An 8,684-nucleotide genomic window follows, 5' to 3' on the forward strand; every position below is an offset into this window, starting at 1 on the left:
CTATTTATGATTTTTATATTTTTCAGATATGATTTCTCTTCCTATTTTTATAAACATCAATATTTATTTTTTTACTTAAGTACAGACAATATAATTAATCAAGAGCTTAGAGGAGAAGGTAGAATTATGGATCACTTTTTGTTTTTACTTAATCAAATTTTACTGTATTAAATCATCATCAATTGTCACTTGAAGACACACTGTGTTCAAAAATAAACGAATAAACTATATTAAAGACTGGACCATAATCCTACACTCTTCTACATTAATTATTATTCAATATTTATTTGAAATTAGAATAAGAATAAAGTACGTGATGCTTTAAAAGTTTGTAAATTCTAAAAAAAATTTATTTACTAATCATATATTGGGTTGTCTACATAGTTGATTAAATGCATCTTAATCAATAAAAAAATGATAAATTCTAAATTGCTTTTGACTGGCAAGGATTTATGGGACAACCCAATATATTGGATAATGGTTATTTATAGGGTACTTTATCCTAATATTAATTATTAAAAGGTCTGCAAAATATTACAAATTATTCTAAGCATTGAATTAATTCTATTCACTGCTATATAATGTCATCGTTAATGAGACATGACACAGGGTGGGCACATTCTCATGAACAATCATAATTTTTCTTCAACCCCTCAAACCCAATGCTTTTCATTTTATGCTTATTCCAATTACATCACAAATGAATTCAAAGTTCAACTACAATACAATATACTTCATTAAATGATAATTAAATTAATAGATTATTTGTAGCATTGTAATGTTTGATGATTACATTACAACAGTAGAAACATAAATGATTATCATAAATTCATTTTTGGCTCTATTTATGCATTTATTTGCTGAAGCAGAGTATTGCAAATATTACTGAACAAGAGAAATTTCCATCATGATGGAAAAATGAATTGTTCTATAATTTTCTGTAGAGTGTAATTGAAAGTTATAAAAGTCGTAGAAATTCATACATTGCATATGGAAATTTATAAAAAAAATGAAAAGGTAAAATCAAGTACAAGATGAGATTTTAGGATAGCTTGAAAAAAAATTCATCGATGTGGAAAAATGTTGTCAATGTTACCAGTAAGTACAGTAGTGGCTTTCAATGGAATTTCATCCACCATTCGCGGACACACTTATAAGCGGTGCAAGGGGATTACAAATATAGAGAGAGAGAGAGAATGAGATAAAACAAAGAGGAAAATTTATTGAACTGGGGTTGAGAGACAATATCTATATGTATAACTATTATATTCAATGAGCTTTAAAATTTCATATATGATGCAATTATATCCTTTCTATAAAATTATTAATTAAAATCATTATTTATATTCATATTAACTTATTCTCATTGAGAAATATTTCATTCGCATCGTCAATTAATTTTTTTTTTAATTAAAAGCGCTTTTTAACTCAATAAAACTCAATATGTAGAGGAGATAAAATGAGTTCTTTTAAATTCACTGATCATCAAAAACTCGTACAATCTTTTATGAATATAAAAATATATATCTAAACTGATGGAGATATTTCGTTTTATTTTGTGTTCTTTAATAATTACTTTCATATTGAATACTGCAAAACAATTAATGTCACAGAATTGGATAAATTTATTTAACAAGTTTGAAAATCAAACTAAAATTATAATCTGTGTGTTGGGCTAAAGTTCAATCAATGGAATAAAATCGATAAAAAAAAATTATTGATTAAAAAAAAAAATTCATTCCAATATGTCTGTATAATTTAATATAATTAAAAAAAAAAATTTCAATATTTGACAAAACTTTAAAAAAAATTATATTTTGTTTATTAAATTTTTCTGATATATAAAAATGTGATGTCTTTATGAAAAGCATGTTTCCAGTCAATTGAATTATCATAGAAAATCATTTTGATTGAATTAACTGATGCTTAAAAAAAAATCATTTCAATTCTCATAAAGATATGATCATTCTCATATCCATTGAACTGTAAATAATAACTCCATTAAACTGATTTTCATCAAATGAAAAAAAGCTTATTGAAAAAATTGTTTTTTAATTATGTTTTGAACCAGGCTATCAAGGATCAAATGTCAAGATTAGTAACGAAGCTCAAATAATTGGTAGTATATTAAACCAGCAGACAATACACGTGTACTCAGCATGAGACTTGGAGAAAAAATCTGTCGATCCATAGATGAGATAAATTAGTGCATAAATCTTTTGATAAAGGAATGAAGGAACAAGTTACATTATATGATCGAATCGAGACTGAGTGGATTGTTGGATACTGAGAGAGGAACACATGGTGACCAAAGGGTACTCATATCAGCTACAAAGGTATCCAACAGAGATAAATACGTGACAAACGTTGAAGAGGTACGCCCATGATGTCAAGGCATATGTACTCAGCAGGAAATTCACTTCCATCTGCAGCAGCAGCAGAGATGACGTTATCATGATAAAAAGACTTTTTTAATCGATTATCAAAATTGAATTTAATTCTCGAGATTGGACTTTTCAGCAGGTCTCATCCAATTTGGTGTCTTTAATTCGCATTTGTCTGCACTGTAAGAGAATCAAGGCAAAGAAAAAGGGATGAGAAGTATGATAGATAAGAAGGGTGACTGAAAAGACAGTTTTAAGCGTGCACGAGGTACCAACCCCTCATGACATGGTCCCACAGTTTATTTAACAGTGCCTAGGGCATCAGTAAACACCGGGTTAGCGAATTGGCCCCGGGGCGAGACCGAATGATAGTTAACGTACCGCTAAACGCCATTGGAGGACGAAGGTCGTCCTCTCTACTGCCACTGCCGTTTCAACTCCCCCTCCCTTCACCTTTATATCACTCTCATACCCCCTGTTACCCCTCTCTTTTTACAACCCCCCCTCAGTACACCCCGATAGTACCACGCTCTTCTCTCGTCGTTATATTGCTAGAATGTGAGGGGACGAAATTTAATTTTGTGCTTTTTGTACAGCGCGAAATCACTGGGGCGACATAACACGACAGCCACCGCGTTACGCGTCATCGTCCCCCAGGGAATTTATATACTTCTTTTGTACTCTACTTCTGCTCCTTAACTTGCAATTTTTGGCTTTCTCAACACACCAAGGAATTGAGTTTACTAATTATTCTTACTGTGCTTTTCAAATACAATCAATCTATATACATTTTTTTTTTTTCATTTTTTATTAAACTTCCTATTGAACCCTCATAATTATGTTTGAAAGAAGAAAATTGTATTTAATTTATTGATATAAAAAAAATCATATTAAGTAGTATCTTTTGAGTCAAAAATAATTTAATTATCTCTATCATAAAATTTTTATCATGAAAAAAAAATTAATAAAAGTTTTTTCATTTTTTTTTTCAATTATGATAAACCTTTGGAAAAAATTTAATAATACCTATTTTAGTTAAAAGAATCTTTAAAAAAAAACTTACTCATCACTCTGCTAATTAATTTTAATAAAAAAAAAAATCAGCTCTTCAATTTATCGTAAATAATGTTGTCTAAATTAATCAATAATTTAATTAAAATATTTTTAAAATAAATAAATAGTTGATGATAATTTTGATTAAATTTATTATCATTATTATTAAAGTTATGAATAAAAAGTACTGTGTTTATTTAATAAATAATAAATAAATCGAGAAGAAAGAAATAATTTGTTAACAAAATTACATTTAAAAAGAAAGGATAATATTTATCTTATGGTAGCGGTGGATTATACATTTTCTGTTACTTTATCTCATTTACCTCATCATCTACCGTAAATTTAATCCTGATGTATAGGTATACAGATAGAAATGAATAGGTATAGACATACGTATGTGTACACATATGTCGAGCGTGAATAGTAGCATTGGTGTGCATCTCGTCTCCAATTGACGGCAGCAAAACAACAGTAGGAGTTTGGATGCAGTGTATACACAGTTAATTAAGCTAGAGCCGAGTGCACTGAGAAAAGCAAGTGAGGAATAGCTGGAGAGTAAAGTGAAACGATAAAAGCGAATGATGAAAGCGAGACAGAAATCCTATAAACAGGAACAAAGGGAAGTGTGAGAACATCTAGAGCAAAAGACATTGGCAAAAGGAATAAAAACATTCTTGTTACTTTATAAATACAACTACCATTCTCTCTAATGTAACCCACGAGATTAATTTATTTATTCATTTGTCATAGAAGATTCTAATTAAAACTACTAATTAGCTTGTGTATGCTACTTTTTAATTAAAAAACAAAATTGTAATTATTTTTAAAATTATTTACCTACTGCAAGTAATTAAAAAAGAAATTTTAGTTTATTAAATCGTAATAACTTTGATAAAATTAATTATATCACGATGGCAATTTATTCATTTTTAATCTGTTCATATTTGAAAATTCAAATAATCTTTTATCCATGTTTTAATTGACCGAAGGTAACAATTTTTCAATTAATTGAAAACTTTTTCATTCATTTTTTTTTCTGCCATAAAACTGCTTTGTAAAATTCGTTTATAACTTACTCTGTCTATTGTAACTCCAATAATGCTACTAATCCATGTCTCGATTATTGATTAAATTTTACATTCATTTGTTTCATTATTTAACCCAATCAATAAGATCATTTTTTTTGTAACTACCTCTTTTAAACATAAAATAGTTTTAATCATCATTATATATTAAAGCATTATTTACTCCAAAATAAAATTGATCAACAACGTGATTAATTATTAGCTGAATGTTTAGATTTATTCGAATGATATAAACCTAAATGATGTTAACCCGTGCTGAGGGCATTTAGCTACCGTATTGGAACCGCGAAGTAGCAGATTATAGAGATGAGAAATCTGTAGATCTTCGTGCGCGGCTCGTTTCCTATGGCAGATAACCCGCTGTGAGTTTTCCCAAACCTGTCAAGCACTCGCTACCGAAATGTTTAGCGGCTACCAGTGTAAAGGAATACAATACGACTCGGGAAAGGTCTGAATAGACGAGAGAAACATTGCCACCTGGTGTGAGGAGATTCCTCGATGGATTCGCTTTATTACAGTTCATAATATGAACCGGACAATCCGGTAAACAGTAGCGGGTGGTAATCTTACCAATTCTTCCAGCAAAGTTTTTTTTTTTACCCATAGACACATTTACCGACGACGGTTTCGCACCTCCTAAGTGTGTATGAGACGAAGGAGAACCAGAAAGAATAGAAGAGACGAACCGGTAGAAAATTGGAGTGGATTTTATTTGCTTGAATGCTACAGACCCCAACGAAATTAGACTTATCTGGTCGAACTGATCACAACTTCACTGTTGCAGCTGCGACATATTTCTATCTTTATTACTTACATGTACCCCACTATGTCTCAATACACCACTCAAACCACCGACTACGATAAACTAATTCTCTTTTTTTTTATTGTCCTCGGATTTGCAAACAGTTTTGAGTTTCTTCAAGCGTACATATAGGACTGCTCTTTTCTCGTTGAAACTCTCAATCTTGGTATTGTTGACCAACCGATACGTCCACTCGACCACACAATAGACATCCAAGAGTCGGACCTCAGCAAATCTACTTTTTGGATCAACGAAAATCGAGCTGAAATTACCCGACTACTCAACCTTTCAATAGGAACAGAACAGTAGCACATATCTTGAGATTTGTTTCCTATTGAAAGCTGTAAACTACTTTTACATTTATTGTTGTTGTACTTAAAGAGATAACTCTTTTATTGGAAATTTGACCCATCAGGATTTATTTTAGATCATGATATTGAGAAAATATTTATGAAAAGAATTAGATCAATGTATCTAGATTCAATTGATTTAGATAAATGTTTTATATGATATTCAATAATTCATGTAATAGAGAGAATTATTGATTGATTATTACTTGTAATTGCTGTCAATTTATCAAGTGAATTGATACAAGTTGATGTATGATTAAATATTGTTTATTTAAATATATATTTAATACTGACACTTTGTGATATATTACTACATTTTCAAAATTCATGATTAAACATTTTGTTAATCTTTTACCACAACATTAATCATTAATTTATTTCATTAAGTTAAATTTTTTGATTAAAAATTCGAAAGATTTTAATACTTTATTTATTTCTATGAAATCAGTCTCTTAGGATTTTAATTAAATGGTTATTAAACATAATATTTACTGTAATAAAATGATGAATAATTATAGAATAGAAAATAATGAGTCTACATTAATTAAGTATGATAATCATAATGATTTAATTAATTCTTCATACACATATTAAATATTGATTGATTTAAAAGTCTTTTAGGAAAATTCTTTATCATGTTTTTAATCAATGTCTAACTCTGAATTCATTAAACTTAATGGATTTTAAACCTGCATAAAATATACTCAATTATTTTTTTTTTTTTGAATGCAAAAAAAGAATAATGGAGATTAAAAAGGCTTTAATGAATATAAATGATGAACATATAGTATTTCATATATTTGTTGTGCCTAAAAGAATAAAGAAGTTATTGTAGAAACTCAATAAAATTCTTTTATCCGAGAGTCCAACAAATAAATCTCGAAGAAAAAATCTCGCTCGTGTCGAGGAGAAAAGTGTTTTTTTTTTTTTAAGAGAGAAGGTATGTGTACGTTCCCCATGCATGAATCAGATCGGAAGTAGCATTTAACCGGATCCCATTTAGTGTGATAAAAATCTCAAGGGGAAACTATGAAATGTGAAGACTGCAACTAACAAGTAACTTGCAATCTTACTTTTTTTTTACCTGAAGATGCTTAAGTACTCGTCACTCCTCTTTTTTATCATCTTTATCTTCGTTTAGTAAAAGTGGCTGTAGTTTTAACAGTCTAATTGTCGATCGGACGATCCTTCAGATAAATATCCTACCCAAGTTGATGGCGTCTAATAGTACATTCTTAGCTGAAAACTAGACTTACAAGACTTTAACGCAACCTTTTTAAAATTTAACGCAACACTCCAGGTATAAGTATTACGTGGCACATACTTAAGTTAAAGATGCTCTGATTTTAAAGGTGCTCTTTCTTGTTAGTCCGTCAGCTTAAACAAAATATGGACTATAGATAAAAATATTATAGGTAGTCAAAGAAGAATAACGAGGTTCCGACACATGAGTGTGCAAATTTTCCTAGTTAAATAGCAGAGATCTGGAGTGATGATCAAAAAACACTAGGATTACGTACTTTAGTAATCAGTTGTGAAGTCATAAATGTATATTTTGGAGTTAATAAGAACAGAAGCAGATGCTTGATAAACTTGATAACATGACTAACAAGAGTAAAGATTTGTGTAAGACTTTGAAATTTTCTTGCGATTGTATCACACTTTATTGCTGAGTTTCGAGAGTCTGAAAGAGAATGGAGCAGTAATAAACTACTGATAAAGTCAGTTTTATGAAGGCTTTAAAAGATTTTTCAAAAGTGCTGTTTAATACTTAATAAGATATTTTTGCAGAAAAACAAATGTTGCATAATCATAAGCAATAATAACTGGAGATTCAATTTTTTTAGAGCAGTAAATTTTTTATGTTTATTTAAAATATCGTTAAATAAAAAAGTTTAGAGTAGGAAAATAAGAAGTTTCGCAATTGTAATCTTAATTTTTATTATAACGAGAATTTCTTTAAAAATAATTACAATTTTATTGAATTAATAATTGTAGTAATTTTTTTTTAAAATATATTACTCTGAAAAGAAAAAACAAATGGTATACTAAAATTTGAATGTAGTAATTGACAGATAAAAAATAAAATTGTTTCTCCAATCATCACATTATCTTTTTTTCTATAGAAAAATTAATGGAAAGCAAAAATACATATCAACAAAAAAAAAAGTCATTTTATTATTCATAAAAATGGATGAAAACTCTATAAAATAACCAGTTCTCTAGTGGCCCTTGAAATGAAGAAATAAAAAAATTAAAAAACTAACAAGTTTTGAATAAACGTTTTATTGAAATTTAAAAAAAAAAGTGGACTTTGTTTAAATAAAAGTATGAATGAATATTTCAATTGAATTTTTATTGTTACAAAAATGTATTAAAGTAAAATGATTACAATAGTTAACTGCGAAAAATTGTTTTCTAAATGCATCAGAGAAAAAGTCAAAAGAATAGAGAGTAAGAGAAAACGAAATTGTCGAATTCATTTGACAAAGGTATAATTTGCTAGGATATGGCTGGGATCGATTTTGAGTAGCCACTGTTTCGTTACAGGCGGATATCTTTTGTGGCAACCCTGTGGGCGTACACTTCCCCCTAGGCTAAAACGCCAACTGGTAACGGTGATACATGAAAATTGTTACAGCAGCAGCAGCAGCAATGGAGTAGTGCACGAGAGAAAAGAGATCGAGGGAGAAAAAGGGAATGAGAAAGTACCGCAATTCGTTTTTGGTTTATGTATATACTTTTCCAATATAATAAAATACCCAAAGAGAATGCAGAGGAGAAAGAAAACAAAACCAATTCTATCTACATCGCTACCATTTGCCAAATCAACTACCGGATGTGGTTTCCTGCTTTCAGTATATATTGTGATGATGATACAAATCAAATTGAAGATACAATCTCCAATAATGATTGTGGTAAAAAAGAATACCGTAGAATATATAATAATAAAGCACTTGACATTATTCTAGATGTTAAATTATTATATTCATTTAAGTTGATGATG

Source organism: Chelonus insularis, unplaced genomic scaffold (assembly GCF_013357705.1).
Source record: "Chelonus insularis isolate UGA/USDA-ARS -01 unplaced genomic scaffold, ASM1335770v1 contig_395_pilon, whole genome shotgun sequence".
Classification (NCBI taxonomy): Eukaryota; Metazoa; Arthropoda; class Insecta; order Hymenoptera; family Braconidae; genus Chelonus; species Chelonus insularis.